Raw genomic sequence first — 12489 nt, forward strand, 5'->3', positions numbered from 1 at the left:
TGCATGAAGTGTTCATTTTGGCCTTCTCTCGCTGAGAAAACACTATTTGTGACCTGTGATACAAAAATGCCATAACTTTTGTTCAAAGTGAGTTTTCAGTCAAGTTTCAACCTGAAAGCATAGAAAGATGCATAAACTTGAAGTTACAGCTTGATTTCAGTGAGTTTTCATCAAAATACAGGAGTTCTGCATGAAGTGTTCATTTTGGCCTTCTCTCGCTGAGAAAACGCTATTTGTGACCTGCGACACAAAACAGCCATAACTTTTGTTCAAAGTGAGTTTTCAGTCAAGTTTCAACCTGAAAGCATAGAAAGATGCATAAACTTGAAGTTACAGCTTGATTTCAGTGAGTTTTCATCAAAATAAAGGAGTTATGCATGAAGTGTTCATTTTGGCCTTCTCTCGCTGAGAAAACACTATTTGTGACCTGTGATACAAAAATGCCATAACTTTTTTTAAAAGTGAGTTTTCAGTCAAGTTTCAACCTGAAAGCATAGAAAGATGCATAAACTTGAAGTTACAGGTGGATTTCAGTGAGTTTTCCTCAAAATACAGGAGTTATGCATGAAGTGTTCATTTTGGCCTTCTCTCGCTGAGAAAACGCTATTTGTGACCTGCGACACAAAACAGCCATAACTTTTGTTCAAAGTGAGTTTTCAGTCAAGTTTCAACCTGAAAGCATAGAAAGATGCATAAACTTGAAGTTACAACTTGATTTCAGTGACTTTTCATCAAAATACAGGAGTTATGCATGAAGATTTCATTTTGGCCTTCTATCGCTGAGAAAACACTATTTGTGACCTGTGATACAAAAATGCCATAACTTTTTTTAAAAGTGAGTTTTCAGTCAAGTTTCAACCTGAAAGCATAGAAAGATGCATAAACTTGAAGTTACAGGTGGATTTCAGTGAGTTTTCCTCAAAATACAGGAGTTATGCATGAAGTGTTCATTTTGGCCTTCCCTCGCTGAGAAAACGCTATTTGTGACCTGCGACACAAAACAGCCATAACTTTTGTTCAAAGTGAGTTTTCAGTCAAGTTTCAACCTGAAAGCATAGAAAGATGCATAAACTTGAAGTTACAACTTGATTTCAGTGACTTTTCATCAAAATACAGGAGTTATGCATGAAGATTTCATTTTGGCCTTCTATCGCTGAGAAAACACTATTTGTGACCTGTGATACAAAAATGCCATAACTTTTTTTAAAAGTGAGTTTTCAGTCAAGTTTCAACCTGAAAGCATAGAAAGATGCATAAACTTGAAGTTACAGGTGGATTTCAGTGAGTTTTCCTCAAAATACAGGAGTTATGCATGAAGTGTTCATTTTGGCCTTCTCTCGCTGAGAAAACGCTATTTGTGACCTGCGACACAAAACAGCCATAACTTTTGTTCAAAGTGAGTTTTCAGTCAAGTTTCAACCTGAAAGCATAGAAAGATGCATAAACTTGAAGTTACAACTTGATTTCAGTGACTTTTCATCAAAATACAGGAGTTATGCATGAAGATTTCATTTTGGCCTTCTATCGCTGAGAAAACACTATTTGTGACCTGTGATACAAAAATGCCATAACTTTTTTTAAAAGTGAGTTTTCAGTCAAGTTTCAACCTGAAAGCATAGAAAGATGCATAAACTTGAAGTTACAGGTGGATTTCAGTGAGTTTTCCTCAAAATACAGGAGTTATGCATGAAGTGTTCATTTTGGCCTTCCCTCGCTGAGAAAACGCTATTTGTGACCTGCGACACAAAACAGCCATAACTTTTGTTCAAAGTGAGTTTTCAGTCAAGTTTCAACCTGAAAGCATAGAAAGATGCATAAACTTGAAGTTACAACTTGATTTCAGTGACTTTTCATCAAAATACAGGAGTTATGCATGAAGATTTCATTTTGGCCTTCTATCGCTGAGAAAACACTATTTGTGACCTGTGATACAAAAATGCCATAACTTTTTTTAAAAGTGAGTTTTCAGTCAAGTTTCAACCTGAAAGCATAGAAAGATGCATAAACTTGAAGTTACAGGTGGATTTCAGTGAGTTTTCCTCAAAATACAGGAGTTATGCATGAAGTGTTCATTTTGGCCTTCCCTCGCTGAGAAAACGCTATTTGTGACCTGCGACACAAAACAGCCATAACTTTTGTTCAAAGTGAGTTTTCAGTCAAGTTTCAACCTGAAAGCATAGAAAGATGCATAAACTTGAAGTTACAACTTGATTTCAGTGAGTTTTCATCAAAATACAGGAGTTATGCATGAAGTGTTCATTTTGGCCTTCCCTCGCTGAGAAAACGCTATTTGTGACCTGCGACACAAAACAGCCATAACTTTTGTTCAAAGTGAGTTTTCAGTCAAGTTTCAACCTGAAAGCATAGAAAGATGCATAAACTTGAAGTTACAACTTGATTTCAGTGAGTTTTCCTCAAAATACAGGAGTTATGCATGAAGTGTTCATTTTGGCCTTCTCTCGCTGAGAAAACGCTATTTGTGACCTGCGACACAAAACAGCCATAACTTTTGTTCAAAGTGAGTTTTCAGTCAAGTTTCAACCTGAAAGCATAGAAAGATGCATAAACTTGAAGTTACAGCTTGATTTCAGTGAGTTTTCATCAAAATACAGGAGTTATGCATGAAGTGTTCATTTTGGCCTTCTCTCGCTGAGAAAACACTATTTGTGACCTGTGATACAAAAATGCCATAACTTTTTTTAAAAGTGAGTTTTCAGTCAAGTTTCAACCTGAAAGCATAGAAAGATGCATAAACTTGAAGTTACAGGTGGATTTCAGTGAGTTTTCATCAAAATACAGGAGTTATGCATGAAGTGTTCATTTTGGCCTTCTCTCGCTGAGAAAACACTATTTGTGACCTGTGATACAAAAATGCCATAACTTTTGTTCAAAGTGAGTTTTCAGTCAAGTTTCAACCTGAAAGCATAGAAAGATGCATAAACTTGAAGTTACAGCTTGATTTCAGTGAGTTTTCATCAAAATACAGGAGTTATGCATGAAGTGTTCATTTTGGCCTTCTCTCGCTGAGAAAACACTATTTGTGACCTGTGATACAAAAATGCCATAACTTTTTTTAAAAGTGAGTTTTCAGTCAAGTTTCAACCTGAAAGCATAGAAAGATGCATAAACTTGAAGTTACAACTTGATTTCAGTGAGTTTTCATCAAAATACAGGAGTTATGCATGAAGTGTTCATTTTGGCCTTCTCTCGCTGAGAAAACACTATTTGTGACCTGTGATACAAAAATGCCATAACTTTTGTTCAAAGTGAGTTTTCAGTCAGGTTTCAACCTGAAAGCATAGAAAGATGCATAAACTTGAAGTTACAACTTGATTTCAGTGAGTTTTCATCAAAATACAGGAGTTCTGCATGAAGTGTTCATTTTGGCCTTCTCTCGCTGAGAAAACGCTATTTGTGACCTGCGACACAAAACAGCCATAACTTTTGTTCAAAGTGAGTTTTCAGTCAAGTTTCAACCTGAAAGCATAGAAAGATGCATTAACTTGAAGTTACAGCTTGATTTCAGTGAGTTTTCATCAAAATACAGGAGTTATGCATGAAGTGTTCATTTTGGCCTTCTCTCACTGAGAAAACACTATTTGTGACCTGTGATACAAAAATGCCATAACTTTTTTTAAAAGTGAGTTTTCAGTCAAGTTTCAACCTGAAAGCATAGAAAGATGCATAAACTTGAAGTTACAGGTGGATTTCAGTGAGTTTTCCTCAAAATACAGGAGTTATGCATGAAGTGTTCATTTTGGCCTTCTCTCGCTGAGAAAACGCTATTTGTGACCTGCGACACAAAACAGCCATAACTTTTGTTCAAAGTGAGTTTTCAGTCAAGTTTCAACCTGAAAGCATAGAAAGATGCATAAACTTGAAGTTACAGCATGATTTCAGTGAGTTTTCATCAAAATACAGGAGTTATGCATGAAGTGTTCATTTTGGCCTTCTCTCGCTGAGAAAACACTATTTGTGACCTGTGATACAAAAATGCCATAACTTTTTTTAAAAGTGAGTTTTCAGTCAAGTTTCAACCTGAATGCATAGAAAGATGCATAAACTTGAAGTTACAGGTGGATTTCAGTGAGTTTTCCTCAAAATACAGGAGTTCTGCATGAAGTGTTCATTTTGGCCTTCTCTCGCTGAGAAAACGCTATTTGTGACCTGCGACACAAAACAGCCATAACTTTTGTTCAAAGTGAGTTTTCAGTCAAGTTTCAACCTGAAAGCATAGAAAGATGCATAAACTTGAAGTTACAGCTTGATTTCAGTGAGTTTTCATCAAAATACAGGAGTTCTGCATGAAGTGTTCATTTTGGCCTTCTCTCGCTGAGAAAACGCTATTTGTGACCTGCGACACAAAACAGCCATAACTTTTGTTCAAAGTGAGTTTTCAGTCAAGTTTCAACCTGAAAGCATAGAAAGATGCATTAACTTGAAGTTACAGCTTGATTTCAGTGAGTTTTCATCAAAATACAGGAGTTATGCATGAAGTGTTCATTTTGGCCTTCTCTCGCTGAGAAAACACTATTTGTGACCTGTGATACAAAAATGCCATAACTTTTTTTAAAAGTGAGTTTTCAGTCAAGTTTCAACCTGAAAGCATAGAAAGATGCATAAACTTGAAGTTACAGGTGGATTTCAGTGAGTTTTCCTCAAAATACAGGAGTTATGCATGAAGTGTTCATTTTGGCCTTCTCTCGCTGAGAAAACGCTATTTGTGACCTGCGACACAAAACAGCCATAACTTTTGTTCAAAGTGAGTTTTCAGTCAAGTTTCAACCTGAAAGCATAGAAAGATGCATAAACTTGAAGTTACAGCATGATTTCAGTGAGTTTTCATCAAAATACAGGAGTTATGCATGAAGTGTTCATTTTGGCCTTCTCTCGCTGAGAAAACACTATTTGTGACCTGTGATACAAAAATGCAATAACTTTTTTTAAAAGTGAGTTTTCAGTCAAGTTTCAACCTGAAAGCATAGAAAGATGCATAAACTTGAAGTTACAGGTGGATTTCAGTGAGTTTTCCTCAAAATACAGGAGTTATGCATGAAGTGTTCATTTTGGCCTTCTCTCGCTGAGAAAACGCTATTTGTGACCTGCGACACAAAACAGCCATAACTTTTGTTCAAAGTGAGTTTTCAGTCAAGTTTCAACCTGAAAGCATAGAAAGATGCATAAACTTGAAGTTACAGGTGGATTTCAGTGAGTTTTCCTCAAAATACAGGAGTTATGCATGAAGTGTTCATTTTGGCCTTCTCTCGCTGAGAAAACGCTATTTGTGACCTGCGACACAAAACAGCCATAACTTTTGTTCAAAGTGAGTTTTCAGTCAAGTTTCAACCTGAAAGCATAGAAAGATGCATAAACTTGAAGTTACAGCTTGATTTCAGTGAGTTTTCATCAAAATACAGGAGTTCTGCATGAAGTGTTCATTTTGGCCTTCTCTCGCTGAGAAAACACTATTTGTGACCTGTGATACAAAAATGCCATAACTTTTTTTAAAAGTGAGTTTTCAGTAAAGGTTCAACCTGAAAGCATAGAAAGATGCATAAACTTGAAGTTACAGGTGGATTTCAGTGAGTTTTCATCAAAATACAGGAGTTATGCATGAAGTGTTCATTTTGGCCTTCTCTCGCTGAGAAAACACTATTTGTGACCTGTGATACAAAAATGCCATAACTTTTTTTAAAAGTGAGTTTTCAGTCAAGTTTCAACCTGAAAGCATAGAAAGATGCATAAACTTGAAGTTACAGGTGGATTTCAGTGAGTTTTCCTCAAAATACAGGAGTTATGCATGAAGTGTTCATTTTGGCCTTCTCTCGCTGAGAAAACGCTATTTGTGACCTGCGACACAAAACAGCCATAACTTTTGTTTAAAGTGAGTTTTCAGTCAAGTTTCAACCTGAAAGCATAGAAAGATGCATAAACTTGAAGTTACAGCATGATTTCAGTGAGTTTTCATCAAAATACAGGAGTTATGCATGAAGTGTTCATTTTGGCCTTCTCTCGCTGAGAAAACACTATTTGTGACCTGTGATACAAAAATGCCATAACTTTTTTTAAAAGTGAGTTTTCAGTCAAGTTTCAACCTGAAAGCATAGAAAGATGCATAAACTTGAAGTTACAGGTGGATTTCAGTGAGTTTTCCTCAAAATACAGGAGTTCTGCATGAAGTGTTCATTTTGGCCTTCTCTCGCTGAGAAAACGCTATTTGTGACCTGCGACACAAAACAGCCATAACTTTTGTTCAAAGTGAGTTTTCAGTCAAGTTTCAACCTGAAAGCATAGAAAGATGCATAAACTTGAAGTTACAGGTGGATTTCAGTGAGTTTTCCTCAAAATACAGGAGTTATGCATGAAGTGTTCATTTTGGCCTTCTCTCGCTGAGAAAACGCTATTTGTGACCTGCGACACAAAACAGCCATAACTTTTGTTCAAAGTGAGTTTTCAGTCAAGTTTCAACCTGAAAGCATAGAAAGATGCATAAACTTGAAGTTACAGATTGATTTCAGTAAGTTTTCATCAAAATACAGGAGTTCTGCATGAAGTGTTCATTTTGGCCTTCTCTCGCTGAGAAAACACTATTTGTGACCTGTGATACAAAAATGCCATAACTTTTTTTAAAAGTGAGTTTTCAGTCAAGGTTCAACCTGAAAGCATAGAAAGATGCATAAACTTGAAGTTACAGGTGGATTTCAGTGAGTTTTCATCAAAATACAGGAGTTATGCATGAAGTGTTCATTTTGGCCTTCTCTCGCTGAGAAAACACTATTTGTGACCTGTGATACAAAAATGCCATAACTTTTGTTCAAAGTGAGTTTTCAGTCAAGTTTCAACCTGAAAGCATAGAAAGATGCATAAACTTGAAGTTACAGCTTGATTTCAGTGAGTTTTCCTCAAAATACAGGAGTTCTGCATGAAGTGTTCATTTTGGCCTTCTCTCGCTGAGAAAACGCTATTTGTGACCTGCGACACAAAACAGCCATAACTTTTGTTCAAAGTTAGTTTTCAGTCAAGTTTAAAGCTGAAAGCATAGAAAGATGCATAAACTTGAAGTTACAACTTGATTTCAGTGACTTTTCATCAAAATACAGGAGTTCTGCATGAAGTGTTCATTTTGGCCTTCTCTCGCTGAGAAAACGCTATTTGTGACCTGCGACACAAAACAGCCATAACTTTTGTTCAAAGTGAGTTTTCAGTCAAGTTTCAACCTGAAAGCATAGAAAGATGCATAAACTTGAAGTTACAGCTTGATTTCAGTGAGTTTTCATCAAAATACAGGAGTTATGCATGAAGTGTTCATTTTGGCCTTCTCTCGCTGAGAAAACACTATTTGTGACCTGTGATACAAAAATGCCATAACTTTTGTTCAAAGTGAGTTTTCAGTCAAGTTTCAACCTGAAAGCATAGAAAGATGCATAAACTTGAAGTTACAGGTGGATTTCAGTGAGTTTTCCTCAAAATACAGGAGTTATGCATGAAGTGTTCATTTTGGCCTTCTCTCGCTGAGAAAACACTATTTGTGACCTGTGATACAAAAATGCCATAACTTTTTTTAAAAGTGAGTTTTCAGTCAAGTTTCAACCTGAAAGCATAGAAAGATGCATAAACTTGAAGTTACAGGTGGATTTCAGTGAGTTTTCCTCAAAATACAGGAGTTATGCATGAAGTGTTCATTTTGGCCTTCTCTCGCTGAGAAAACGCTATTCGTGACCTGCGACACAAAACAGCCATAACTTTTGTTCAAAGTGAGTTTTCAGTCAAGTTTCAACCTGAAAGCATAGAAAGATGCATAAACTTGAAGTTACAGCTTGATTTCAGTGAGTTTTCATCAAAATACAGGAGTTATTCATGAAGTGTTCATTTTGGCCTTCCCTCGCTGAGAAAACGCTATTTGTGACCTGCGACACAAAACAGCCATAACTTTCGTTCAAAGTGAGTTTTCAGTCAAGTTTCAACCTGAAAGCATAGAAAGATGCATAAACTTGAAGTTACAGGTGGATTTCAGTGAGTTTTCCTCAAAATACAGGAGTTCTGCATGAAGTGTTCATTTTGGCCTTCTCTCGCTGAGAAAACACTATTTGTGACCTGTGATACAAAAATGCCATAACTTTTGTTCAAAGTGAGTTTTCAGTCAAGTTTCAACCTGAAAGCATAGAAAGATGCATAAACTTGAAGTTACAGCTTGATTTCAGTGAGTTTTCATCAAAATACAGGAGTTCTGCATGAAGTGTTCATTTTGGCCTTCTCTCGCTGAGAAAACGCTATTTGTGACCTGCGACACAAAACAGCCATAACTTTTGTTCAAAGTGAGTTTTAAGTCAAGTTTCAACCTGAAAGCATAGAAAGATGCATTAACTTGAAGTTACAGGTGGATTTCAGTGAGTTTTCCTCAAAATACAGGAGTTATGCATGAAGTGTTCATTTTGGCCTTCTCTCGCTGAGAAAACGCTATTTGTGACCTGCGACACAAAACAGCCATAACTTTTGTTCAAAGTGAGTTTTCAGTCAAGTTTCAACCTGAAAGCATAGAAAGATGCATAAACTTGAAGTTACAGCTTGATTTCAGTGAGTTTTCATCAAAATAAAGGAGTTATGCATGAAGTGTTCATTTTGGCCTTCTCTCGCTGAGAAAACACTATTTGTGACCTGTGATACAAAAATGCCATAACTTTTTTTAAAAGTGAGTTTTCAGTCAAGTTTCAACCTGAAAGCATAGAAAGATGCATAAACTTGAAGTTACAGGTGGATTTCAGTGAGTTTTCCTCAAAATACAGGAGTTATGCATGAAGTGTTCATTTTGGCCTTCTCTCGCTGAGAAAACGCTATTTGTGACCTGCGACACAAAACAGCCATAACTTTTGTTCAAAGTGAGTTTTCAGTCAAGTTTCAACCTGAAAGCATAGAAAGATGCATAAACTTGAAGTTACAACTTGATTTCAGTGACTTTTCATCAAAATACAGGAGTTATGCATGAAGATTTCATTTTGGCCTTCTATCGCTGAGAAAACACTATTTGTGACCTGTGATACAAAAATGCCATAACTTTTTTTAAAAGTGAGTTTTCAGTCAAGTTTCAACCTGAAAGCATAGAAAGATGCATAAACTTGAAGTTACAGGTGGATTTCAGTGAGTTTTCCTCAAAATACAGGAGTTATGCATGAAGTGTTCATTTTGGCCTTCCCTCGCTGAGAAAACGCTATTTGTGACCTGCGACACAAAACAGCCATAACTTTTGTTCAAAGTGAGTTTTCAGTCAAGTTTCAACCTGAAAGCATAGAAAGATGCATAAACTTGAAGTTACAACTTGATTTCAGTGAGTTTTCATCAAAATACAGGAGTTATGCATGAAGTGTTCATTTTGGCCTTCCCTCGCTGAGAAAACGCTATTTGTGACCTGCGACACAAAACAGCCATAACTTTTGTTCAAAGTGAGTTTTCAGTCAAGTTTCAACCTGAAAGCATAGAAAGATGCATAAACTTGAAGTTACAACTTGATTTCAGTGAGTTTTCCTCAAAATACAGGAGTTATGCATGAAGTGTTCATTTTGGCCTTCTCTCGCTGAGAAAACGCTATTTGTGACCTGCGACACAAAACAGCCATAACTTTTGTTCAAAGTGAGTTTTCAGTCAAGTTTCAACCTGAAAGCATAGAAAGATGCATAAACTTGAAGTTACAGCTTGATTTCAGTGAGTTTTCATCAAAATACAGGAGTTATGCATGAAGTGTTCATTTTGGCCTTCTCTCGCTGAGAAAACACTATTTGTGACCTGTGATACAAAAATGCCATAACTTTTTTTAAAAGTGAGTTTTCAGTCAAGTTTCAACCTGAAAGCATAGAAAGATGCATAAACTTGAAGTTACAGGTGGATTTCAGTGAGTTTTCATCAAAATACAGGAGTTATGCATGAAGTGTTCATTTTGGCCTTCTCTCGCTGAGAAAACACTATTTGTGACCTGTGATACAAAAATGCCATAACTTTTGTTCAAAGTGAGTTTTCAGTCAAGTTTCAACCTGAAAGTATAGAAAGATGCATAAACTTGAAGTTACAGCTTGATTTCAGTGAGTTTTCATCAAAATACAGGAGTTATGCATGAAGTGTTCATTTTGGCCTTCTCTCGCTGAGAAAACACTATTTGTGACCTGTGATACAAAAATGCCATAACTTTTTTTAAAAGTGAGTTTTCAGTCAAGTTTCAACCTGAAAGCATAGAAAGATGCATTAACTTGAAGTTACAGCTTGATTTCAGTGAGTTTTCATCAAAATACAGGAGTTCTGCATGAAGTGTTCATTTTGGCCTTCTCTCGCTGAGAAAACGCTATTTGTGACCTGCGACACAAAACAGCCATAACTTTTGTTCAAAGTGAGTTTTCAGTCAAGTTTCAACCTGAAAGCATAGAAAGATGCATAAACTTGAAGTTACAGGTGGATTTCAGTGAGTTTTCCTCAAAATACAGGAGTTCTGCATGAAGTGTTCATTTTGGCCTTCTCTCGCTGAGAAAACACTATTTGTGACCTGTGATACAAAAATGCCATAACTTTTGTTCAAAGTGAGTTTTCAGTCAAGTTTCAACCTGAAAGCATAGAAAGATGCATAAACTTGAAGTTACAGCTTGATTTCAGTGAGTTTTCATCAAAATACAGGAGTTCTGCATGAAGTGTTCATTTTGGCCTTCTCTCGCTGAGAAAACGCTATTTGTGACCTGCGACACAAAACAGCCATAACTTTTGTTCAAAGTGAGTTTTCAGTCAAGTTTCAACCTGAAAGCATAGAAAGATGCATTAACTTGAAGTTACAGGTGGATTTCAGTGAGTTTTCCTCAAAATACAGGAGTTATGCATGAAGTGTTCATTTTGGCCTTCTCTCGCTGAGAAAACGCTATTTGTGACCTGCGACACAAAACAGCCATAACTTTTGTTCAAAGTGAGTTTTCAGTCAAGTTTCAACCTGAAAGCATAGAAAGATGCATAAACTTGAAGTTACAGCTTGATTTCAGTGAGTTTTCATCAAAATACAGGAGTTATGCATGAAGATTTCATTTTGGCCTTCTATCGCTGAGAAAACACTATTTGTGACCTGTGATACAAAAATGCCATAACTTTTTTTAAAAGTGAGTTTTCAGTCAAGTTTCAACCTGAAAGCATAGAAAGATGCATAAACTTGAAGTTACAGCTTGATTTCAGTGAGTTTTCCTCAAAATACAGGAGTTATGCATGAAGTGTTCATTTTGGCCTTCCCTCGCTGTGAAAACGCTATTTGTGACCTGCGACACAAAACAGCCATAACTTTTGTTCAAAGTGAGTTTTCAGTCAAGTTTCAACCTGAAAGCATAGAAAGATGCATAAACCTGAAGTTACAACTTGATTTCAGTGAGTTTTCATCAAAATACAGGAGTTATGCATGAAGTGTTCATTTTGGCCTTCCCTCGCTGAGAAAACGCTATTTGTGACCTGCGACACAAAACAGCCATAACTTTTGTTCAAAGTGAGTTTTCAGTCAAGTTTCAACCTGAAAGCATAGAAAGATGCATAAACTTGAAGTTACAACTTGATTTCAGTGAGTTTTCCTCAAAATACAGGAGTTATGCATGAAGTGTTCATTTTGGCCTTCTCTCGCTGAGAAAACGCTATTTGTGACCTGCGACACAAAACAGCCATAACTTTTGTTCAAAGTGAGTTTTCAGTCAAGTTTCAACCTGAAAGCATAGAAAGATGCATAAACTTGAAGTTACAGCTTGATTTCAGTGAGTTTTCATCAAAATACAGGAGTTATGCATGAGGTGTTCATTTTGGCCTTCTCTCGCTGAGAAAACACTATTTGTGACCTGTGATACAAAAATGCCATAACTTTTTTTAAAAGTGAGTTTTCAGTCAAGTTTCAACCTGAAAGCATAGAAAGATGCATAAACTTGAAGTTACAGGTGGATTTCAGTGAGTTTTCATCAAAATACAGGAGTTATGCATGAAGTGTTCATTTTGGCCTTCTCTCGCTGAGAAAACACTATTTGTGACCTGTGATACAAAAATGCCATAACTTTTGTTCAAAGTGAGTTTTCAGTCAAGTTTCAACCTGAAAGCATAGAAAGATGCATAAACTTGAAGTTACAGCTTGATTTCAGTGAGTTTTCATCAAAATACAGGAGTTATGCATGAAGTGTTCATTTTGGCCTTCTCTCGCTGAGAAAACACTATTTGTGACCTGTGATACAAAAATGCCATAACTTTTTTTAAAAGTGAGTTTTCAGTCAAGTTTCAACCTGAAAGCATAGAAAGATGCATAAACTTGAAGTTACAGCTTGATTTCAGTGAGTTTTCCTCAAAATACAGGAGTTCTGCATGAAGTGTTCATTTTGGCCTTCTCTCGCTGAGAAAACGCTATTTGTGACCTGCGACACAAAACAGCCATAACTTTTGTTCAAAGTGAGTTTTCAGTCAAGTTTCAACCTGAAAGCATAGAAAGATGCATAAACTTGAAGTTAC

The sequence above is a fragment of the Aulostomus chinensis genome, chromosome 7 (genome assembly GCF_037954235.1).
Source record: "Aulostomus chinensis isolate RoL2024-O1b breed Wild chromosome 7, RoL_Achi_v1.0, whole genome shotgun sequence".
In the NCBI taxonomy this organism is placed as follows: Eukaryota; Metazoa; Chordata; class Actinopteri; order Syngnathiformes; family Aulostomidae; genus Aulostomus; species Aulostomus chinensis.